At 43.0% G+C, this 25,720-nt stretch overlaps 1 protein-coding gene across 1 annotated transcript in view; it reads right to left on the bottom strand.

Moving 5' to 3' along the window:
* The window catches only part of spag16 (sperm associated antigen 16), a 926,172-nt gene that overhangs the window by 568,039 nt on the left and 332,413 nt on the right, over positions 1 to 25,720 (bottom strand). The window lies entirely within an intron of this gene.

Genomic DNA, 25,720 nt, shown 5'->3' with positions numbered 1-25,720 from the left:
ACTTCTCCTTCTCTCAGTTTTAAATGGACAACCCCTTATCCTGAGATTATGACCAGTTGTCCAGCATCTCCAAAGAGAAACAGACAATTAAATACTTTTGAAGTAAAGTCACTTTGCAATGTATGAAATGCAGCACAAGGTCCCAAAAACAGTATGTGCTAACGACCAGATAAAGACTTCAGCACATAGCCTCATTAAAAAAATTAAATAAGGGACCAATTTCACTCGACCCCACCCTGCCTCTGTTAAAACCAACAATGGACAAATTCGAGGCAAGTTGGCACCAGTTTGAAACTTCCTAAATGTTAACTTCTCATCTCTCTTTTACCCTCTTTGTCTATGCACTTCCCTTTATCTACAAACTTTAGTGACACTAATAAAAACCAGCCAGGAGTGTGGAATAAGACTTTGCCTTCCCCATAAAGCTAACTTGCTATAATGATTTCATTTTTCTCCAGGTATCTGGAGTTGCCTCTAGCAGTTTTGCCATAACAGATGTCAGGCTCACCAGTGTACAAAGGGACCCTTTTCTAAAGATGTGAATTATGTTACTTTCTCTCAGTGTGACTCTGTAGATTCCACAAAATACCTTGCCTGAACATGACAATTTCATTGACTATTTTCTGAAGTACCCTCAGCTGTAGGGCCTCATTATCTTTCAGTTAATGTTCAAGTAAAGCATTTCAAATTTTACTAACAGTCAGGAAAAACAGTCAGGAAAATTAATATTTGTTTAACTAAACGTGGGAGTCCGTGTGGATTTCAGGCAAAACAAATGTAAGAGTTATAGTCCAGTAAACATATTTTACAAGTCATCAGATTTGTAAGTTATCGATACAAAATGAAAAAATAAAATAGCAACAAGATATAGCTTGACATGAAGATGAAATACACCTGTTTCTACATATCCTTGCATAGCAGCATTAAGGTAACAGTAGACAGAAAGGCTTGCATTTACATTGTGCCTTTCTCAATTCTGGGGTTCCCAAAGCCCTGAAAGACAATTAAGTACTTTTAAAGCAGAGACACTGGCAGGATTTTCTATCCTCCCCACGGTGGTGGGGGAGGGGGGGGAGCCTGCAATTGGTCAGCGGTGTGATCTTCCAGACCTGCCAATGTCAATGGCTTTTTCCATGGCTCACACCTTCTGCCGCTGGGAAACCAGTTATGGGATTTTCTATGATTCTATAACATTTAAGAAAAACTTGGACGGGTTCATGGATGAGAGGGGTGTGGAGGGATATGGTCCAAGTGCAGGTCAGTGGGACTAGGCAAAAAATAGTTCGGCACAGACAAGAAGGGCCAAAAGGCCTGTTTCTGAGCTGTAATTTTCTATGTTTCTATGGGAGTTCCCATTGGCGGAACCAAAAGATCCTACCGGCGGAAAGGGCCTGAAAATTTCAGCCACTATTGCAATGTAGGAAATGCAGCAGCCAATCAGCACAGCAAGGTCCCAGAAATAGTAATTGGTAATGACCAGATTGGTTGAGGAATAAATATTGGCCAGGAAACCACAGAGAACTCACCTACACTTCTTCAAGATAGTGCCATGGGATGTTTTAAACTCTATCTGAAAAGGCAGATAAGACCTTGTGCAGCTTCTTGCTTGAACCCCTCACTTCTCTCTAGCCTCAGACTGTATGGAATTTAGCTCTGCAGACCTCAGCTGTTACAGCATCCCATTTTAAGATAAATGACCCGATGATGGAAAACAAAGATGAATTAATCTGAATGATGGATAGAAGAGTAAATCAAAAAGTGTAATGTGAAAAATCCCAAAGAAGCAATTAAAAAATTAAATCGGAATAGACATGCCAATTCAACAGATCAGAAGAAAGATGAACAATGAGAACGACAATATCTTGATTGACTGAAATGGAAAATGAGTCATATCCCTGGGACAAGAAATGGAGAATTTGAGGAAACAATAATAAAGTTGGAGAATCCAAGGGTGGTAAACTGATTTAAAAACATGATCTGAAATAGAATATCAATAAAATACAAAGGGCAGAATTTTTAAAGAAATTGAAGGCAGGTTTAGATGCGTGCTAGGTAGGAACATCCCAGATATTGCTGCCAGGACATCATTCTGTCCTCTTCCCTTTCTGTGGGGCAGGATTTAAGGTCAGAGGTGAACTCCCTTGGATCTGTCAGGTAAGTAATTAAGAAGTAGTTGAGGTAATTAAGAAGCCAGTTATGATTTGTTTTCATTCTGAATCTTGGATTTCCCACCCACCTATTTCCTGTCCTGCCAGCTAATTCCAACCATTATTCATGTAAATTGAGTTTGTGTCTTTATATGCTCTGTTTGTGAACAGAATTCCCACTCACCTGAAGAAGGGGCTTGCAGCTCCGAAAGCTTGTGTGGCTTTTGCTACCAAATAAACCTGTTGGACTTTAACCAGGTGTTGTTAAACTTCTTACTGTGTTTACCCCAGTCCAACGCCGGCATCTCCACATCATGACTGCCAGCTAATTGCAGAGTCACTAAAGTGAGTGAACAGCAGGAAGAGCTTCTTCAGTGAATCTGATAAGCTGGGTAATTACACTGAGGACCTCTGGTCATGGTGGGGGGGAAAGACTTCTGCTCAAAACATTTCTTATCTCAGAAAGTACTTCCATTGCCTGATAAGTCATTGTTAATTTGTTAGAAGATATTTAAACCGTCTAGCACTTCACTTCGGGCGGCACGGTAGCACAGTGGTTAGCACTGCTGCTTCACAGCTCCAGGGTCCCGGGTTCGATTCCCAGCTCGGGTCACTGTGTGGAGTTTGCACATTCTCCTCGTGTCTGCGTGGGTTTCTCCGGGTGCTCCGGTTTCCTCCCACAGTCCAAAGATGTGCGGGTTAGGTTGATTGGCCAGGTTAAAAATTGCCCCTTAGACTCCTAAGATGCGTAGGTTAGAGGGATTAGCAAGTAAAATATGTGGGGGTAGGGCCTGGGTGGGATTGTGGTCGGTGCAGACTTGATGGGCCGAATGGCCTCCTTCTGCACTGTAGGGTTTCTATGATTTCACTTCCAGCTGCGCTGTTGCCAGCCTTCAACACATCATGGGAACAGCTTGTGCAGCTCCAGCCTCCTCTGCTGAGAGGCAAGAACAGAGACCACACCACTGCCAACAGCATGAACAACTACAACTACAGCTACAGCATCAGCTGCCTTCCACTCAGTTGTGTGCTCCTCCGCAGGGCAGACGGGATATACAGGCAGAGGTCCAGTTTTATCAACATGCCTGAGCACCAGTGCCTCAGTTGACTCTCAAAGCAGATTTCTCCTGACAGCTGCAGCCTCCTGCAACAAGGCCTCCTTCCCAGTGAACCAGGTGGGCTTTTCAAAGTCTGAGAAATCTGTGCCCCAAACCCTTATTCATCGCCTATCCTCCTCCCCAAAACTTTCTGACCAGCCACTCCTTGCAAGTTGATAAGTAAAAAGTCCCCCTTTAAGTTTACTTTCAATTAAAACTACTTCTAAACTAAAAGTTTTTTTGAACTTATTGTAATTACCCAAATTCTCGACTATGACTAATGTTCTGTGTATAAATCCTGATTCATTTTAGTTTGAAGTATAATTAGTGTAGTGTAATATTTAATGTGACTTTATTAGAGAAGTTATTAATAAAGTTAATTTGCTTTCAAAAAAAAAGAAAAATCACACCAAGAAACAGATGAATGCACTTACATGAGTGCCAAATGATTTTCAGAGCTGCCACTGCCTAAGAGAGATCGATCAAAGCATTTTCTATACAGTAAGAAGCTATGAACAGTGGATGAATAGAGATTTACGGTTCAAAGTGTAGAATCACTAAAAATTGGTAGAGGGGTTAAAAGGAGTGGAAAATATGCTACAAATTGTAAAAGAAACTTTGGTCAGACTCTATCTGGAGTACTGCATCCAATTCTGGAACAGCACCTAAGGATATGCTGGACTTGGTGTGGATGCGGTACAGATTTACCAGAATAACATGGGGGCTAAAAGGATTAAATTATGAGCATAGGTTGCAAGGATTATGCTTGTTTACCCCTGAATAAAGAAAATTATCCTCCTGTCTTGTTCAGCTTGTCCAGATCTCTCATCGCTTGTCATGCTCATCTATGTGCCCCATCCATAGCCATTATAGCTTGTCTACAACTGCGCTGTAACTAAGGTCAACTCCTCTTTCCGTTGCCCATCACTTTGTCCTTTAGGAGAGATTAATGTAGCTTTTCAGCTCTGATCAAAAGGCTGAAATACTGACATTTTCTTTTCTGTATGTCACTTCTGGAGTTCTTTTTGCTCTTGCAATTTCAAGCACCTCTTCATTTGTCTTATGCTCTGTAAGTGGAATTTTAAGCATATGTCTTAGCATCCACATCTCAAAGGCCTCTATTTTCTTCCACAGGTCTTTACTTATTGTCCAGGTTTCTGAGGCATAGAGGAAAATCAATAGAATGTAGCATCTTAAAAGCTTTTTCCTTGTTTCAAGTTTGAGTTTTCTTGTTAACACATCACTTACCTTTACAAAATTACTTCTGGCCATGTCTATCCTTCTGATATTGGTATCACATCTACCATCTTCTGTTATAATTTGTCCTAAGTAGACAAACTTATTTATTTCTTCCAGTGTGACACCATCCGCTCCAATCTTCACTCTAGTGTATTCTTCTAATATATTCCTTCCGACCACCATTGTTTTTGTCTTTTTGGTAGTTATATTCAATCCATATTCTAAGCTTCTGGATTTTATTTGATCTGTGATATTTTGTAGATTAAAGGTAAGTCTAATTTAGGTAATGAGAATGATTATTTCTATTGGTGGGGGAGTCCAGAACAAGGGAATATAATCTTAAAATTAGAGCAAGGTCATTCAGGGGTGATGTCCGGCAGCAGTTCTTCAAAGGGTAGTAGAAATCTGAAACTCATTCCACCAAATGTCTGTTGAGGTGGAGGTCAATTGAAAGTTTCACAGCAGAGATTAAGATTTTTATCAGTTAAGGGTATTAAGGGATATGGACTGATGGTAGATAATTTGAGTTAAGCCACCTTCTTGACATGCTGAAGTTCTTTTGGTGCAGGTGCACCCATAGGGCCCGATTTTACCAAAGATTCACGCCCGTTTTCGGGCGCAAAATCGCGGTAAATTTGGGCGTCGGGCCTTTAACGCAATCTGCACCTGAATCCGAGCAGACCGCGGCTTTTCCAACACCCAATTCGGGCGCGGATCCAGTCCGCGCTCGAATCGGGCGGCCCAACGATTTAAATGCATTAAGCATGCATTTAAATCGATTTAATGAACTGCCCGCCCAACTCTACTGCCAAATCCCACTTTACCACCGCGCGGCCCGATCCGGATCCGTGCTTTTAGCGACCTGTTAAATAAAAGTCGGAAGCCGGCGCTTCCTCAGTGAGGGTTGGCGAGGAGGTAGGTGCATGGCGTCCAAAAGCTCTCTGGTACTTACGGGTGTCTTGTAGTCGCGGCCATTCCGCCGTCCTGAGTCGGTGGCGGCTCTGCGAGTGTGTGGGGGGAAGGGGGGGAGGATGGATCTCTGGTTGGGGGGGGGAGGGGAGGGAGGATGGATCTCTGGTTGGGGGGGTAGGATGGATCTCTGGTTGCGGGGGGGGGGAGGAGGAGGGGGGGAGGATGGATCTCTGGTTGGCGGGGGGGGACGGGGACGTAAACCATTCCAGGCACATAAACCATTCATTATCTTTACTATTAAAGGATAGGAATTGAAACATTTGAATGTTTTAATTCCTATTTTAATTCTAATTTAAACTGCGCATGTGAATGTTTTAATTCGCATGCGCAGTTCAGAGCTCCGATCGTTCCGGCAGCGCTATGCCCCGCCCACTGTGTGGATCAGACCGGAGCCGGCAAAAAGCGTATGGGCGCGCTGCAAAGAGGATTCCGGGCTCGGATCTGTATTACGCCTGGATCCGGCACTTAGAATCAAAATGGTAAAATCGGGCCCATAGTGCTATTAGGGAGGGAGCTCCAGGATTTTGACCCAGTGTCAGTGAAGGAACAGTGATATATTTCCAAGTCAGGATGTGTTTGACTTGGAGGGAACTTGCAGGTGGCCATGCATCTACTGCCTTGTCCTTCAAGGTGGAAGAGGTCACAGGTTTACAAGATGCCTTGGTAAGTTGCTGCAGTGCATCTTGTAGATGGTACATGCTACTGCCACTATGCATTGGTGGTGAAGGGAGTAGATGCTGAAGTTGGTGGGTGAAATACCACCCAAGCAGGTGGCTTTGTCCTGGATTGTGTTGAACATGAGTGTTGCTGAAGCTGCACTCATCCAGGCAAGTGAAGTGAATTCCATCACACTCCTGACTTATGCTTTGTAGTTGATTGATAGGCTTTGGGGAGCCATAGAATTCCCAGCCTCTCACCTGCCTTTGTAACCATAGTAATTATAAGGCTGGTCAATGGCATCTACCAGGATGTCGATAGTGGGGAATCCAGTGATGGTGGCACAATTCTCCCGTTTTGAGGCTAAGCGCCCACGCCAGTGGGAAAACAAGATTGTTTCCCGCTAGCATTGGAGGCATCTGTCAGGTAGGATTCACCTACCTGAAAAATGCAGATGAGCTCATTTTGAGCAACCCGCTGACCAACTCCGCTGTTCCTAGATGGGGCCACCATTTTAAATGGCTCCCCGATCTCTGTGCTCAAAGATAGGCTCCCATCTCCCCAAAAAATGGCACTTGTGTTACATCAATGTTACTTGCAACTTATCAGCCCAAGCTTGAATGTTGTCCAGGTCCTCCCTCCATAGAAGGTCAGAAGTGGGGATGTTTGCTGATGATTGCACAAATTCAGCACCATTTGCGACTCCTCAGACACTGAAGTAGTCTGTACCCTATCCACCACCTTAAACAGTCACTTCTTCCACAATGGCACACAGTGGCAGAAGTCTGTGCCATCTACAAAGTGCCCGAGAGCAACTTGCCAAACCTCCATCTAAAGCATGTTCCAAAGCAAAGGCAACTGATGCGTGGGAACACCAACAGCTACAAGTTTCCCTCCAAGATACACATCATCCTGAGTTGGATAGCCATTCCTTCACAGCAGCTGGATCAAAATCCTGGAACTCCCTTCCTAACAGCAGAGTTAATGCAACAGCACCAAATGGACTTCAGCTCACCACCACCTTTCCACCGACAACCAGGATGAGAAACAAATGTTAGCCTTTACATCCCAGGAACAAATAAAACAAAATTAACAACTATTGAATCCCCTCTTAATGGACTCTGTTCACTAGAAACAGTTTCAGTTAACTCGGGTCCCGCCTCAGAATTAAACTTCTGTTATCACCTTGGTGAATTTACATTGTGTGCTTTCTACAGCTTTAATTTCATTTTAGGAAATGGGTGCTCAAATAGGTACAATTTACTCTAAAAATAGCCTATTGCTTTGTTCAAATTTATCAATATCTCTTTCCTCTTCTATTCTATATCCTTATTTATAAAATCCTAATTGCAACTAACTTTTAAATAGCTTTATCTGGACTTTATCAATTCAACAGGAGACTCCATTATAATTTGGCTGGACTTACACTTTTAAGGATTTACGTATTTAACCTTTATTATCTCTGTTCAACCATACCTTTCAATGCCTTTCCTTTAAATGTACACTGACATCCTCTGTTTCCTCCAAAATGTGTTATCACACACTTTTCTCTGTTAAGTCTATCCATTCTGCTAAATCTATATCCTCCCAAAGTTACTGTTTATAAGTCACCTTACTTTAATGTCATCCGCAAACTTAAATAGTCTACCCCCGGTTCCCAAGTTCAAATAGAGGGCATAGATTTAAAGTGAGAGGGGAGAGCTACAAAAGGGTCCAGAGGGGCAATTTTTTCACACAGTGATGAGTGTCTGGAACAAGCTGCCAGAGGTAGTAGTAGAGGTGGGTACAATATTGTCTTTTAAAAAGCGTTTAGACAGTTACATGGGTACGATGGGTATAGAGGGATATGGGCCAAATGCGAGCAATTGGGACCAGCTTAGGGGTTTAAAAAAAAAAGGGCGGCATGGACAAGTTGGGCCGAAGGACCTGTTTCCATGCTGTAAACCTCTATGACTCTAAATCATCTATGTTTAATTGGAGCCCATTTCCAGCCCTCCTCTCATCTGATCTAGTAACTCTAAACCATTGTTCCCTGTCTGTCAACCAACTTTCCCTCCACCCTGCTCCATTTTTTCTTTCACCACATGCCTGAATTTTTGTGTGACTCCTTTGAAACATCTTATCAGAATTTTTTGAAAATATATCTAGAATATTTTTATTGCATTTCCTCTGCCTATTCATTTAGCTATTTCTCAAAGAATCTGTACCAAATTTGTCAAATATGACTTGTCTTCGACAAATCTGTAGCTCTTTCTTGTTGTCATCAATTGGTTCTAAGAGATTGTCCACAACTGGCATTACAAGTTTATAGTTATCCAGTTCATTTTTCTTTCTCTTTTTGAAATGAGCTATTACTTTGACTACTTTGTTCAAAGCACAAGGAGCATACTGAACAAGGATTGGAAAATTTCACAATCCTCTTTCTTCCTTAAACAGCCTTGGGTGCAAGTCAGGAAGGTTTGGTGAATTATCCAATAGAAATTCTGCTAATGCTTTTAGAACCAATTTCTTTTTTCCAACTGCCTCAGACAATGGTTCAATTTGTTCCTGACTGCAACTGCATTCTTTGGCCTCTAAAACTAGATTTTCCACTTCATTTCTGAGTGGGCTACCCTTTCTCTAACTATTCATTTTATTTTTAATATACTTTAATAAACCTTTATTTTTTTATTAATTAATCATGCCTACTTTTCATTTTCACTAAAATTCAGAGCAAAATATCAAAATCGTGAGTGACTAGGTCCTCCCAAGTCAATGTACTGGCCTTTGGACTGACAGTACTAAATACTATTTGACAGGATAAAGTGCAAGACAATTATTATATGCTAGCCAGGTAGCAGCCACCGAGTAGCTTTTAACTTGGGCTGCAAGACTAAAGATCTGAAAATAGCATGCCATTCCTGTTCATGTCATTCCCAAACAGGCCTTCTGTTGAGTTGCATCAACTACTTGTTTCAAGTGGCAATCCCTTCAAATGTACAAAATTTGGGTCCTATGTCATACATAGGAAGTTATACAGGTTGATGGTTTCAAGATTGCCAACATTTACAATCCATCAGTGCCCTAGACCAATAATCCAGAGTACCTAGGCTTGAATCCCACCATAGCTGTTTGAGAATTTAGATTCAGTTTATAAATAAATATGGTATCAATAGAAGTGGCCATGAACAGTTGAACTGCAATAAAAAAGGGATGGAAACTTGCCATTTTTATTTGGTTTGGTCTGTACATGATCCCAGTCCAACACCATTGTTTTATACTGTTCATCACAAACATACCAATCATACAACAAGGATTGGTAAAACAAAAATATTTGCGCTTTATTTGAAGATATCGCCGAGATGTTGTATGGAGTAAGTTTGGCTGTTGTTGGTTGAAGCATCGCTTGCTACTTCTGTGAGTATAAACATTTCAGTGTGTAAAGTGGAAGAATATTTGCACCTGCATCAGTATCTAATTATTCCCATAGTTTATGCTCTCTCGACATATAATCTGGATGGTGGCAAAGGCATATAATCTGGATGGTGGCAAAGGCTTCTGCTGTGCCAATACATTTTCTGATGATCACTACATGGAATGTCTGCGCACTTCATACATTAATGTTCTGATGACCCTCATCATCTGACTGCATAGCCTGGCTAGTCATTTCATGGATCTTGTTTTGATAATGTTTGATTCACACTCTTGGTTGGTGAGAAAGTTATACTTGTCTGGCCTCAGGTTGTGGCTTCTCATGATGTTGAATGACTTGTTCCCGGTTTTGCTTTCTGCATTGGTGCTTCCAATATCATTCAGTGCCAGGTGCCTTTCATACATTGTGAAAAGTTGGGCAATTTCTGGGTGCATGTATGAGGCCATATCACCTGCATTGCTTACTAGGGTTGGCTATCATACCAATGGTGAACGACTGAATGACACATACCCTGTAGACTCTGTCTACCTAGTGGTCTGGCTTTGTTTTTGCATTCGCTTTGTCGTGGTGCTTCCACATTATAGCCTTTGGGTTGATCCAAGGGGTCTTTTTTGGAATGCTTCTACAGGGGTAGATGCTATCATGATTATTCTGTTGTCCAGCTCTGCTGCCGTAAAATCACAATCACACACTTTGGACGGACTTTTTCCATCCCCCCACCACGGGAATCGTAGCGGGCTGGACAGGAACCATGCAAAGGTCCGTTGACCTTGGGCAGGATTTTCTGGTCTTGGGGTGTGCACGACTGGAAAATCCCAACTTTTTTCTCTTCATCCACTTATAAATTGATCTATGGCCTCCCTCAGTATGGTCTAAATACCATAAACTCCAGACGGTGTATTTGGAAGTCGAGCTTCACTCTCAGTTGATCTTCAAATGTTGACTATATTTTGTTGAATTTTTGAGGTCATCGTCTGACAGACCTGAAGTATTCAGTCTGTGGAGGTCTTCACTGCCGAGAACTATGTTAATCTTTATGGTTTATTTATCTGGTTCAGAAATATCCAGGGCCAGGAAACAGAACACTGGCTGGTGAGCCTAGAACTGAGATGTGGCAAAATTTCTTTGCTCAGGGAGTGATGAATCTTTGGAATTCTCTATCCCAGAGGGCAGTAGAAGCTTAAGCAATGAACATGTTCGAGCAGAAATTGACAGATTTCTGGAAATTAACGATATCAAAGGATATGGGAATAGTATGGGAAAGTGGGGTTGAGGTAGATGATCTAATTCGATGGTGGAGCAGGATCAATGGACTGAATAGCCTCCTCCTGCTCCTATGTTCCAATGTCTGAATCAAGTGAACTCAAAGAGGAGGTCTGCTGGCATCTAATTGAGTGTGGGAAATGTTGTGGTTATTCTGTGACTTTCTGTAGGACTAGCAAGGCTATTGTGACAGGAGCACATGTTCAAGCTCTCACAATCCTTCAGGACTTGATTTCTTATAGCTCCTCTGACTTGCAGTTCCCTGATTGGCCAAACTCGTAGACTGTAATGGTGGTGCTGTTGCTACCTTCCCAGACTTTCTAGAGGCTCTGTGGAAGTTAAAATTTTCAGATTGAAGTTTCATTGTTTGGAAGTTAAATTGTGCGGAAGTTAAAGTATTCAAATTAAAATTTCATGCTTTCTCTGTGCAGTGGTGGAGAATGTTTATCAGCTTACTGACCTCCAAAGGGAGTCAGTCTCTGCTATTTTTTCGTAGGCCCCATAACATTTTCCTTTTTCAGCCTTCACCAGAGGGTGAGCAAGACCAAATTTTTTCCATAACAAATACCAAAGGCAAGATATGAGGATATGCTATGCAAATGAAGGATTAGCAGAAGTCAATTTTTCATCAATGAGAAAGGGCAAAAAGCCGGGATTTAATTGGCAAATATGTATGTCAATGAAAGATGTGAAAAATCTCCTGTTCGTGATTTGCTGTAATTGACTAAAACTGCTGAGCTGTTTTTCTGTGAACTCAGAACTGCTCCGGCCATCCCGTGTTGGGCGGAGGGAATTTCCTTGAGCACAAGTAATTAAACACCTTGCATTGGATGCATGGTGTCCAGCGCTGTTTGTGCAAAGAGTTGATTGAGTGCCTTTAGATAGATGTTACTCAGAGAACTCTGACACCCATGTGTTTTAAGTGCAAAAATAAACTCCAGGCCTGAAAAGATGGATTGAATAGTAGAAAGAAACTGTTTACAACCTTCTACAAGCTGCTGGTAGCCGTTACTGGATGGACTCTTCTTTACTGGCCCAGTTACAAGTGTCTAATTGTGCAAGAAAACAGGAAAATTCCTTCTCAACCCCTTGGACAACTGAAACTGATCCAAAGATCACATTGACCCTAATGTATATTACAGAATAACTTGTAGGAGGTGATCTATTCCTCAGCCAGGAAGAGTTTCATTGAAAAGCATTTTCACATTCCCAACTAGTGTTCATGCATTGATTTGCTTACTCAACTTTCATTATTCACAAGTATTTTCCTCTGGCCTAACCTAAGTGCTAATCCAGATGGATATCAACAAGAAAAGTAGTCTTTCGCTGTGATGGAATACCATTTAGATTCCTGATTTAGACAATTCACAAAGGAGGGGTGGCCTCCCCAATGGGCCACATGACCAGCATCAAGTGATTTAAACAAGTGAACTGCAATATTTAAAATTAACAGATTCTATGGACACTTAGTCAGACAGAATATTCCTTGTCCAACATTGGCTTGTAACAAAAAAAGAAAAATCCATTTATTATCCATTTTCAATTTAGTTGATAGTGCGCCAAAAAAGTTTGTTGGCTTCCTTGATTAGGATGTTTGTCATGGAATAATAACAATGATTTAACCAATGGTCTCTATAATTAGGGGAAAGGGATGGCATAGTGGTTTTGTCACTCGACTAATGACCCAGAAATCCAGGGCAATATTCTGGGGACTCAGATGGGAATCCCACCATGGCAAATGGTGAAATTTGAAACCTAGAATTAAAAGTCTAATGATGATCATGAATCAATTGTAGTAAAAATCCATCTTGTTGACTAATGTCCTTTGGGAAGGAAATCTGCTGTCCTTCCCCAGTCTGGCCTAAAAGTGACTCCAGAGTCAAAGATTGGAAGGCAAGACTGGATACGATGGCCAGGCATTTTGATGAGCATTCATCAGATGCAGGTGAATGCAGAAAGCATTCACACCACCAGCCAGCGGGAAGACCGACCCATCACTGGAAGAATTCCAAGATGATTTCACGCTGGTGGGTTTCCGACTTTGTGGCTCCTATTAGATTGCTCCTGTCTGCCACCAAACCCAGTAAGAAGTCTCACAACACCAGGTTAAAGTCCAACCTGTTGGACTTTAACCTGGTGTTGTGAGACTTCTTACTGTGTTTACCCTAGTCCAACGCCGGCATCTCCACATCATGGCCGCCAAACCTGCCATGGCAGGATGGGAGAATTCCACCCATTGAAACAACTCTAATCCAACAACAAAATAAAATAACATCTGCCTGAAACCCATCCGTACTAAAAATTCTGACCTCCGGTCTTGGGTGAGCTGCAATTTCCTTCCAGAAAACATTAAGATGACCAAAGCCATCAGCGTAATCTTCCAACACAAATTTCTTATTGTTGCCAGTGATTCCACCCCTCTCCTTTGACTCTGCTGCAAGCTGTTTTCTTCAACTGTTGTTTCAATATGTGCATTCAGGTATAGACATACAGGTGGGTATACTGAATGACATGAGGTCTGAGGAATTGGAAATGGATGGGGATTGCTGAAGGAGGTAGGACCCCAAGCAATTTCCTGCCCCTTTCTGTCCCAGGTCTGTCAAGAAAAGGATCTGGATGGAAACCTCTCCATCTCTTCCAATGTTTCTAGCCTGTTTAGCAATATTTGATCCTTTCAATCACGTAACTTAGCTTGTTCTGATGCCATTCTTTCAAGTAAAGATTATGTCTACAATCAATCCTTGCATGTGCACCAATATCAATTTAATTGTTCAAGAATCCATTTAGTTCCTCAAATTGGTCCATGTACAAAATCATTTTGCCAGGACCAATACAGAGTACTAAATCTATGAAGCTTAAATAGTGCTAATGAAAGATGGATTGATGCAGACACCACTTTATTGGCATTACAAATAAGATACAAATCATTAATTATGTTGAAATATTAAGGAAATGCATACAGTGGATGAGGTGAGTGGATCTTTTTAGCTGTATAGGTACTGTCCATAGTTCCAGGATGTAAATATTACTGCAATCTTGCTTAAAACCAAATATAACCCAGAAGCTGTCTCGGTTCGTTTGCCACCCTCAAGATGAAAACTGTACTGGAATTCTATGCTTACTGGAACAAAAATTAACATTTTGAGTAGATAATGCAACCATAAAAGAAAGACTTGCACTTACATGGCACCTTTCAAAGTTGAAGGTTCCTGGATGTCCCAAAATGCTTTATAGCCAATGAAAGATTTTTGAAAAGTTGTCATGGTTTTAATGTTGGAAATGTAGCAGCCAATTTGTGAACAAACAGTCCACAAAAGCATGACCCCAACCTCCCTGTTCCTTGCCATTTTAACTCAACATTTTGCTCTCATGCCCACATGTCTGTCCTTGGCCTGTTGCAATGCTCCAGTGAAGCTCGGCGCAAGTTGGAGGAGCAGCATTTCATCTTCCCATTAGGCATGTTGCAGCCCTCTGGAATCAACATTGAGTTTGGCAGCTTTAGATTGTGACCTTTCTACTCCACCTAAAACCCTCTTGTTAAAAATATCCCACACATGTATTGCCTCACTACAACCCCTCCCTCCTCCTTCCACACTAGGCTATCTGCCTTTGTCCTTAAAGTTGCTACATTTTATTGCAGTCTCTCACAGCAACACCTCAAAGTGTAACATATTGGGCCTGATTTTACCATTGCGTCGTGCCCATTTTCGGGCGCGAAAATGTGGTAAAGTTGGGTGAGAGGCCATTAACGCGATCCGCACCCGCGTCCGCACAGATTGCCACTTTACCGAAATGGCGGCGATTTGATTCGTGCCCAAAACGGGTGCAACGGCGATTTAAATGCATTTGCATGCATTTAAATTGAATTAATGAACTGCCCGCCCAACTTTATCAGCATTTTCCCCTTTAGCACCGCGTTTGCCAATCTGGAACCGCGCCGTAATGGATCTGCTAAATAAAAGTCTGAATTGGGCACTCCAGCTGCTGAAGAGCACGCTCCGAGCTTCCAACGGCTCTCTGACACAGATCAGTGGCGGGGGAGGGGAGGGGGGGGAGGGAGGAGGAGGGAGGACGGAGATGGGCCTGATCATTCTCTGGTTGGGGGGGGGAGGGGAGTGAGGCCAGATCGTTGTCTGGTGGGGGGGGGGAGGGGGAGGAGAAGGCGGGTCAGATGTATCTCTGGTGGGGGGGGGGGGGTGGTGAGTGAGGCCAGACCATTCTCTGGGGGGCGAGGGGGGATGAGTGAGACCAGATCGTTTTCGGGCGGGGGGGGGAGGAAGACGGGTAAGATGCACCTCAGATGGGGAGGGGGGGAGGCAGATGGATCTCTGGTTGGGGGGGGGGAGGCAGATGGATCTCTGGTTGGGGGGGGGGCAGACGGATCTCTGGTGGGGGCGCAGATATATCTCTGGTGGGGGTGCGGGGGTGCTGGGGGGTCCGCTGCCATTCTGCGGGCGATCAGTGGGGAGGGGAGGGGGGCAGGGGTGGCGATCGGTTTGGGTAGGGGGATGGGTGGATAAGGGGGACAGCGATGTGTGTTGGTAGTGGTGGAGTGGAAAAGGGGACAGTGATGTGTGTGGGGGCCATCGCACCCGCTTGTCGCTCCCGGGCCGCTTTCTCCGGCCCGGGAGCAGTCTGACACAGGCGCGCTTTTTCAAATTTTTTTACAACTGCGCATGCGCAGTTCAGAGCTCCGATCGTTTCGCCTGTGCTAAGCCCCGCCCACAGCGCGAATGAGACCTGTGATTTTTTTTTCAGGCTGAGTGTGTATGGGGGCTCCTGAAAGCAGATTTCTAAGTCGGATCTGCATTACGCCCAGATTCAGCACTTAGAATGAAAATGGTAAAATCGGGCCCATTCTCTCTCTCTTCCGTTCTGACGAAAGGATTTAAAGGGTTGAGTCTGCTTTCTCTCCTTATAGGTACTGCCAGACCTGCTGAGTTTCTCCAGCAAACTCTGTTCTTGTTTGACACTGGAGAGAACTCTCCCGCTCTTATTCAAAATAGTGGCTTGAGGCCTTTGCATTTATTACAGAGGGCAGACAGAGCCTTGGTTTAACATTACATCTGACAGTGTAGAATTCCCTCAGTGCTGCACTGATTGAAATTTTTTTTACACACTGTATATGCTGCCAAATACTAACACCTCAATTACAGATTCAACTTTAACCCGAGAAGTATATAATTTGTCAAGTTGTTCTTTCACATTCAGTCACTACAGACTATGTTAAACAAGGTAGTTGTTTCATCTGCCGTTCCTCATTTGACAGTAGGGAGGTCAAATTTAAATTTATCATTCAATCTCAAATGTTGCCAGCCATATATAGTGGATAGCCCACAAATGTGCCAGGATTTATTTGGTGCAAAGTAAATGATTTATTTCTACTGGGACCTCAGCACTGATATAAATAAAGTGGTTTCATTATTGAACTGCAATACATACACTAGTAAAAGGTTTATTAGCTATTGTGTATTGGGTGTTGCCAGTAATACAATTTAATTTTGCTAATTCAGCTGTAAGCTAATAACTATGATTACTTAGCAAGTAAAGGGAAAGCGAAACTCAGCACATTGCATCTTTAATGGTATGCAAGCAATAACCAGTGAACTCAACAAAAAGGCACCAAAGGAATGTGCAATAATTACTTATTAGCATTCAGGGGTTGGGAGGTTAGATAACAGTATTGGAGATCACAAGAGCCGGAGGCCACAATATCTGATATTAGTCTATGCAAGCCATCATTTCATTTTTATGAAAGGTGTTATATTTTATTTATAGTTTTGTTAATTGATGGCGGATTTATAAATAGGTTTGCAAAATTCACTGCTATTCATGGCCGTTCCTGCCGGCGGGATCTTCTGGTCCCGTTGATGGTGACCCCTGCCATGGGTCTCCTGGTGGCGGAGGGTGCAAACAACGGGAAATCCCATTGACAGTGGTGGGACTGGAAAATCCCACCATTGGCCAATGGCAGGTTGCCTTCACTGCTGTAAAACATGCCATGGTGTGGGGGTCAGAAAATCCCGCCCAAGGACAGCACTTTCAGATTGTCACAAATGGGCGTAGCCAGGGTGTGACCAACTACAAACACAGGCTCTATGTGCTATGTGCCTGATAAGCATTTGATGGGTCTAATTGTTGGTGCTGCAGGCGTCACTTCTAAATGTAAATGAATATGCAATTTCAGTGAAACTTGTGCATGCCTGTAGCATGGGACCATTTAGGCATTTACACTGAATACTGCAAAAACATGGCACACAGAGATGTGAAGGTGAGAGGCTGGAACCAGATCTTCTGATCTGCACCTTCCAGCTTTAATGCCTTACGATCAAAGAAAAAGGCTTGAAAAATTGGTGTTTAAGTATCAAAAGTACTTTCAGAAGCAAATAAATGTATTAAACAAATAACAGATTGCAGTGAACTTTTATAACAAGCACCTTGGTTGAAATATACATTCACCTTCACTGCAAAATTCATGGATGCCTTTTTATAACTGTCATGGCGATGTTGAAGACCATGTGATCTTCTTGTCTGGGATTTCTGCATATCTCGGGAACACGTGACTCCCCAACCAATGGGACTGCAGCAAGTGCTGGAGAGTGGGCTTTAAAACCCGCAGTTGGGGCCTGGACAGCAGATTATGTTAGTTCCGAGTGTACTGTTATCTTGATGTAAACATTTCTTGTAAATAGTCAAATAGTCTTTCCTTCCTATAAATAAATATTTGTTGCTCCACCAGTTGGTTGGATGGCAGATGTTTCATTGGCAGTGATGGAAAAATCCAGCATCCATTGCAGACTGCAAGAAAAGAACCTCCCACTCCAATTTAAAGAAGTATCATCATGCCATTTTATGGTAAGCTCGAACCATTTGACCTGAATGAAGAAGCTTGAGCTCAATACATAGAACATATGCATTACTTTTTTAGAGCCAACAGCATAGAAGAGAGGAGAAGCAGAGGATTATCTTGCTGACAGCTTGTAGCACCCAGACGCACAGTGTAATAAAGAGTTTGACCTACCCAGAGACTCCTGATTCAAAATTATTCACCATGTTGATAGAGCTAGTCAGGAACCATTATCATCCACAGCCCTCTGTCATTCTCCAAAGAGATAAGTTTAATTGGATAGGGAGAACTCCTGGAGAATCCATTGTGGATTTCATGGCTAGCATAAGGAAACTGGGGAATACTGAGAGTTTGGAATATCCCTGAAAATGTTAGGAGTTAGGCTGGTATGCAAGATAAATAGCGCAGCTATCCAAAAGAAATTACTAGCAGAGTCAGCTTGAAAAAGGCTTTGTCCCTAGAAAATGCAGAAAAAGGTGCTCAGGAATTGCAAAGCACAGCTGAAGGTGAGGTCCACCAGCTGGGGAGAGGGACCGCAAACAGCTGCAGCACAGCACTTGAGTTGCAAGTACCTATTCAAGCAAAGGAAGGGATAGTGAAGTGAAAAACTGGGGTAAAACTTATTGTTTCAATCAAAATGAAATTGAGGAATATCTTGGAGGTGGGGGTAACCATGTCCCAGAGAAGTGTAGGTTTCAGGATGCAGTGTTTTAGATGTGATAGAAGAGGTCATCTAAGGCATAAATGTGGAAGCAAGCAGAGCCTGTTCAGTTCAGGAAAGGGACAAAAGCATCGTCGGTCCACAGTATGGGGGAAAGCCAGTTGCCTGAGCAAAATATGTTGACACTGAACCACACTGATGTGGGCAAAATGGCCCCAATAACCACGGGTCTGCTAGTAAATGGAGGTCCTTCGAAAATGGAAGTGGGTACTGGGGCTTCGGCAACCATCATCGGGGAACAAACTTCCGGTATTTACAAGACAGGGTCTAACCATTGAGATTGGAAAACACTGTGGCCTGGCTAGCTATATATATGGGGGCACCGTTTAAGATCAAGGGGAGCATGATAGCTCCTGTAGCTTATGGACAGCAGTCGGTCCAGCTCGTCTTATTATTGAACTTGGACAAGGACCAAACCTGATAGGGAAGGACTGGCTCCAACATATTAAGTTAAACTGGGTAAAGATGGCCAAAATGGCCATTGTGAGCCCAGGACCTGCTACTGCGGAAGCTAAAGGAACAACAGCAGAGAATGTCCTTGTACCGACAGAAGTCGATAGAGAGGCTAGCCAAAGCGAGACAACCCCCGAAGAGAAACCCCAACCAGTGATACTCTGTCACTCCCAACATAAATGGAAGTAATCTGAGAGACTGATGCATTGACGTCAAGATCTTTAGGTAATAGGAGGCCTGAAAGGAGAAGGATGATGCGGCAATCTCGGAGACCATGTAATCTTCTCGTCTGAGGTTTTGACAAACCTCAGGAACCACATGACTTCCTGACCAATGGGACAGCAGCACTCACATTTTGGACTGGTGAGCAGGCTTTAAAACCCGCAGTTGGGGCCTGGACAGCAGGTTATTTTTGTTCCGATTATACTGTTGTGTTGATGTAAATGTTTCTTGTAAATAGCCTTTTCTTTCTGTAAATAAATAATTGTTGCTCCACCGTCTAATTGGATGCCAGGTGTTTCGTTGTTATAATAACTGAAGATGATTATTTAAAAATAAAATACTTCAATATCACAGGACCCACATTCCCTACACTCTCTGCCTTGTGCTCATGTCTAACACTGGCCCTTGGTCCCCTGATGTCTCAATTTCTAAATTGAATTATGCCTTTAAATGCACCCAATGGGCTGGATTTAAATTTCCCCTTGGAGCGGTCTGGAAGGAGAGGGAGAGCCAAAGAATTGTGAGGGAACGCTGAGGGAAGGAGTGTCCTTCACTTTCCTGACTACCTCTGATTAAGTCAATAGCTGAGAAGCTCTGGCCTTACTTTCTGGGGGACCCTTAAAGTGGCCAGATGGCTAATAAATAGTCAATAAGGGGCTTCATCCTGCCATTGCTGATATTCTACCAGGTTGAGGAGTGCATATGCCACTTGGGGAGGTCACCCAGTAAAAGCCGATAGCAGCCCAACGGGAGGGCCCACATGATGGGGCACTCTGTAGCCTGGTGGCAACGGCTAGCCCCATGGAAAAAGTTCTACTCTGACCTTACCAATGACCCTTCCCTCTTACCAGGTATGTTCCCGTGGCCCTGCAAGCTCTACCTTCTCTGCTGCTCTGGGCCTTCTGCAGCACCAGCAGTGCCTACTGCTTCAAGTGATGTTGCTGGGACTGAAGAGCTTCCAGCCGTCTGTTTGGAGACAGGATCTTCAGCTTCAAAATCATTGAAGCCCTGATAAGCAGGCAGTTGACCTGCCTGATTGATATGCCATTGAGGCTTCCGAAAATGGCCACAGGGGTTTGCCTCCAGCTTTTCAGGCAGTGGAAAGGACCACCGTTGAGGCCATGAAATTCAGCTGTAAATTCCTCCAGAGCCACACAGCGCTTCCCACTCCAACTCTTTCATTTTCTCTGGTCTCGTTCCCCAACATAGGGACCCATATCTTCAGAGGCCTAGGTCCCCATTCTGGAGATATCTCCTTAAAATTCTCTCCTACTCTTGTTTCAATTGCACTTCATTGACCAATAGGTAGGTTAGTGGGATTAGCGGGTAAATATGTGGGGGTAGGGCCTGGGTGGGATTGTTGTCGGTGCAGACTCGATGGGCCGAATGGCCTCCTTCTGCACTGTAGGGTTTCTATGATTCTATTCTATGAATATTCTGCTCCCTTTTGTCCAGTTTAAATTATCTACATATAATTGGAAGTCATGTTTAGCCTTTCTCTAATAATGATTTTTCTCTAATAATGATTTTAACTCTTTGTTCCCTGTCTATCATCTTAACTTTCAGTCCACCCTGTTATAATTTTTCTTTCACCATATGCCTGAAGTTTTGTGTGCCTCTTTAAGACAGTTTATTAGTCCCCACGTGGCAATCTGGGATGTAGGTTTGCCAGTAAAAGAGTGGGGAGCTTCATTGGGTCTGTTCACCAACACAGGCCCACTGCCCGGAGAATTTTCCCAGCATGGGGTTGAAGGCAGATTGGAGGCTGGCAGTGAGTTGCATAACTGAAAGCCCCATTAAGTTCCATTTTACAGGGTTGCTTGGATTTTGCCAACAGCCGGGCAGCCTCTGATGGTATGGCTGCATAGACACAACCTCTCTGCAGCAGCCTGGGAGGCCATTGGAAGCAGAGCCTCCATGGACCCAAAGAAGGGGCCATGGGCAGGGAAGGCAATTTCTACAGCCACAGTGTTTCCCCGGAGGAGTTTGTCCTCCAACATTTGGCACCCTGAAAATTTTAATTTTAATTCACCATGCCCACCTCTTGTTGTGGTGCTGCTGAGGTTTCAAAGATAATGGCCCTCTGATTTGACCAGCATCATCCGCAACCCACACAGCAAACCCGCAGATGGGCAATTAGGAGGCTACCTATGATAAAGTGGCTGAACTGATTCCATTGCTGTGAAGTTCAGGTTTGGGACCTGCAGTAAAATCTAGTTAATCTAATCAAACGCTTTTTAAAATATGTATATTGCACTTACTCCATCCTCTGTCTATTCATTGGTCATTTCTCAAAAACAAAACTCCACTAAACCTTTCAAACATGATGCGCCTTTAACAAATCTCTCATCACTCCTAATAGTTCCTTCTTTGTTTTATCTATTTTAAAAACATTACATAAATGCAACTTTCTTGTCAACAAGACATGAAAATATAATTAATTGGTTTGAAGCACTTTGGGACATTGAGGAATATGGAAGATGCTATATAATTGTGTGTTCTTTCCCTTTGTTGTTGGTGTGCATTTTATCATTGCATAAATTCACTTTTTCGGTAGAACATTAGGTGGACCATCCTTCCCAGGGAGTAACTGATACTCTGCACCTGCTATCCGCTGTCACGGCAAATCTCATAGATGTTTATGCTCAATAGATGCTAAGTGTAAGATAATATTGAAGCTAATTTAAATGAATTGAGGTCAGTATCTCTTCAGAAAACTAAGTGGAAAAATAGAGTTTGGAAAGATTGTCAGCATAAAGAAAACAAATATGTGCATCAAAATGTGGTTTAGAAATCGCAGTTGGCACTGCTGCCAAACAAAAACATCTGCAAACTGAATAACACACTGTAGTGGTCTTGAAAGAAGAAAGTAGTCAGACAGGCACTGTTCAAGGGGAAGCCACAATGTTAATGCAATCACACACAATAAGCTCATGGATGACAATTAAGAGTCTTGTGAATGGACATTCTATGCAGAAAGGCACAGATAGCTGATCCACTGATATAGAGTCCACAAAATCAGCACTGGGATGGGCGAATTAGTCAAGGAGAAGAATAGCATGATTAGCCCCCCACTTGGTATGCTGGACAGGAAGATCAGTGAGACAGCAGGATTGGGCACTCAAGGTTGCTGTTCAAAAGGAGACAGTGCTGAGTGTCTCAATGGGTCTTTTGAAGAGTGCTAAGTGAGACATAGTTGTAGCCTTACAACATGAAATGATGGCAGGAGAGTAGGAAAGTCAAAAATTACTGAAGGGCTGGGGTAGGGATTTGGGAAGGCAGAATACCTGATAGGAGAAATGAAAGGTATGACGACAAGCAAGAGGGATCCAGGAGTAGTAAGAGAGGTAAAAAAGGAGAAAAACATAGAAATAGAAGTGATGGACTCAGGTCCAAAATGGCAGCCAAAATGTGCACATATCAGGACATTTTGATGCATAAAACCATTTGTGAGTAGAGATTTAAAGTCAGAGGTCCCATGGTGTGGAAAAGTTGAGTTGGGTAAGATGTAGCTTCTATGGATTACTGACAAACTGTTGGCCAAGTTTGGAGACAGCTGTGGTGTGCGAATGAAGTCAATTTGAAGCTATTTGAAGGGTAGAGTATCAGAGAACACGTTAATTGAGGTATTTAAGTCAGAATGAAGATCTGGGGGATGTGCAGAATTAAAGGCGGAGGAGAATGATGATGGTGAAGTTGAATGTTACCATAAGACCTAGAAGCCACAGAGGAGTATATTTCAGCCTATGGAAAATGAAACAGCGAGCAGTAATGAGCGGTATAATAACATTTCGACCCATTTCCAGAAGGCGAGGCTACAGGTGGATCAGGGACCTGGAAATTTGAGCAATTGCTTTTTAATTCAGCCACACCATTATCACTCCACCTTCCATGTTTTCTAACCAGTTAGAGTGGGGCAGCATGACGATAATTCTCACTTGACTGTTGAAGCTTCACTATTTAAAGGGACTCTGTGAGTATCAGTATCAGAATGGAAGCATTCTGCATGTCAAGAAAGAGACAGCGACATGCCAAATGGAGTGCCAATGAGAGAAAGCGCTGCCTGATTCTCAGATGCATCCTGAGACGTCATGTGAGGACAGTAAGGGCTGGCTGGAAGATTCAGTTTCCAGAGGTGGAATGAAGTAACCGTGCTTTGGAGACTACTTCAGAGTATGGCTATGGTATCACAGACAATTAAAGTTAACCTTTTTAACATACTCCATCATACTATAGATGGGGGCAATAAACCCACCCGACATCATTAGTTGGAGGCAGAGACTATTTGATCTCATACTGGCCAGCTGCCTATCTGAAGTGAAAGAAAAGAAAGAGCAATCTGTTTCAGGCAAATTAAAATTGCAGGGCCCGGACACTGCCCACCAGGAACAAAGTAGATCATGGGGGAGGGTTTTGAGATTATTTTATACCTGGGAAGAGTAGGCTTAGTGACTAGGTCCAGAATTTTCTTAGTGAGGCAGTCCTACTTCCTGGCCATACGAAGAAAGCTTTTAAACTACCAAAGGCACTCCTCTTTTTTCCAACTAAGTGTTCCTCTGCAAGCTGTTCAAATATCATTGAGAGTAATTACATCATAGAAGCTCAGTTAGCATATAGGGTTGATGCCTTCATTAGGCAGGTATCTCAGTCACCTAAAGAAAAAGGACCCAGTTTAGTCCCTATTTTATCCTCCTGTTTCTCCTCTTCAGTCCTTTCCACTGCACAAGGCACAGCAGGTGAACATTATGATGTATAATGCCTGTCCTTGTGGCAATTCAACCACAATGGCAAATCGGAGCGCCCTCTCATTGTGTTTGGGTTCATCGGAAGCAAGTGGATGAAAATGGCAGCCCTGGCAAACATGATATCTGTTATCAAAAAGGTGCAGCATACTGTGAGTAACTGTTGATGTCATAGAGTTTTACAACACAAAAAAGGGCCCTTCGGCCTATCGTGTCTGCGCTGGCCATCAAGCACCTATCTATTCTAATCCCATTTCCAGTACTTGGTCCGTAGTCTTTCACCAGCCGATCCTTGGAAGGAGCCAGAGGTGAAGAAATTCAAGGCTGTCATGAATTTGACAGGAGTCCACTTCAGCACTGACTTGACATGAGAGTCTGAGCCTCCTGAGGCACTTGTGCTTAGACATGTTCAGCAAGTCAATCCTTTGCCTGTATACCCTGTGTTGGGTTTATCACCGCCCTTGAACTGGAGCTCCAGTTCATCCCATCTGTCCTGTGAAGTGGCAAATGTGTTAATTTGGTGTACATCCATCTGGCAAAGGAAGAACCCAGTCTTGTCTTCAACATAGGTTTATTCTCAAAACCTAGTATAACATAAATGCAGGCTACTTTTTCCTTCCACATATTTCCCAGTCCATTGGTGGAAACTTTTATATGCGCCCTAATCTTTCCCCAATTAGTATTAGCTATAACAACTGGAGCATGCACTCAATTGTCAGCATTTGCAACATTAACAGGTGGTTGAGGAGAAGGCTGCTGCTGTCCTTACTGGTGCCGCTCCACAATTTCTCTCGTTCTTCATCAGAGGCTCAGAGTAGAGCTGAAAAGGCATCTCTCATGGTGTGGAGAAGGTTGACAGCTGAGAATTGCAGATCAAAGGCAAAACAACAAATAATCTACAAAGCCTTGAAAATGACCTGCAACAGAGTGCAAGCACACTCTCAGAACAAGTCCTGTCAACAGAGCCTACCACTTTGGCAAAGAAGCAGCTGTATTTAACGGTTTTCCAGAATTTCAATTTCTCAACCCAATCATTCCTCACACTCCTTTCACTTTGTTCAGCCTGACAAGTTCCAGGAAATCCAGGAAACTCAAGCACTGAGAATTAAAGACCAGAACCTGTGGTGAAAAATTGACTCAATTGTTTTTTATCAGATGTTAATAACAGAATCGCCAGTCCTGTGGGATTTGCCATTTGCTGCCAAATGTTCTTAAGTTAAATGTGGAAGTTGGCAGATTCTGCAAAATTCCCGACATGCCAGTACTTTTTGCTCTTTTCACCTCCCCAAAACCTGCTCATCCCGGCAGATTAAAATTTCCTCAGTGTTTCTACCTGGAGGCACAAATTAAATGTGTTCAGATTAAGGAACAAACAGCAAGTCAAAGGCTACTGGATCCTCTACACTCAAGGAACACAATGTTAATTTCATGCATACCTTGATGCTGATAGGCACAACCTGAGACTGGGACAGGGAACAGAACCTTATTGGATTCACATTTAAAAATCAAATTTTTACCAATTTGCTCTTTGTGCTGTGAAAAATACTAACATTTTGCTTTGGGCAGGAGCTTTTCAAGCAAATTGAGATGTTGCATTAGATAATACTGTGTTTGGCAGATACATGAAATTTAGCACTGTCACCATAAAATTGAGGCTCCCTATCAAATCAGCCCCATAGTTATGTTTGCAAATGATCATTTTATGCCTAGGCCCACAGCATTGCTCTGAAAAAAGGCAAATATTAATCAGAACTTAATGAGCATGTTGAAAATTGATCTGCAGGGATAAAGGTTAGACAATTTTGCTAAGTCAATTTGTTCAGCAACATTCAAGTAACCTCAGTCACTAGCTGGTGGAGGATGTAACACAAGCAATAAGTAGCTGAAACCCTTTTCTCGATTCAACAGACCTAATCTCTTCAAAGATAAAGAGTGCACACTCCAGCAT

This window comes from Mustelus asterias, chromosome 14, assembly GCF_964213995.1.
Source record: "Mustelus asterias chromosome 14, sMusAst1.hap1.1, whole genome shotgun sequence".
Classification (NCBI taxonomy): Eukaryota; Metazoa; Chordata; class Chondrichthyes; order Carcharhiniformes; family Triakidae; genus Mustelus; species Mustelus asterias.
The sequence above is the reverse complement of the archived record's forward strand: the minus strand, read 5'-3'. Positions and strand labels throughout refer to the sequence as shown.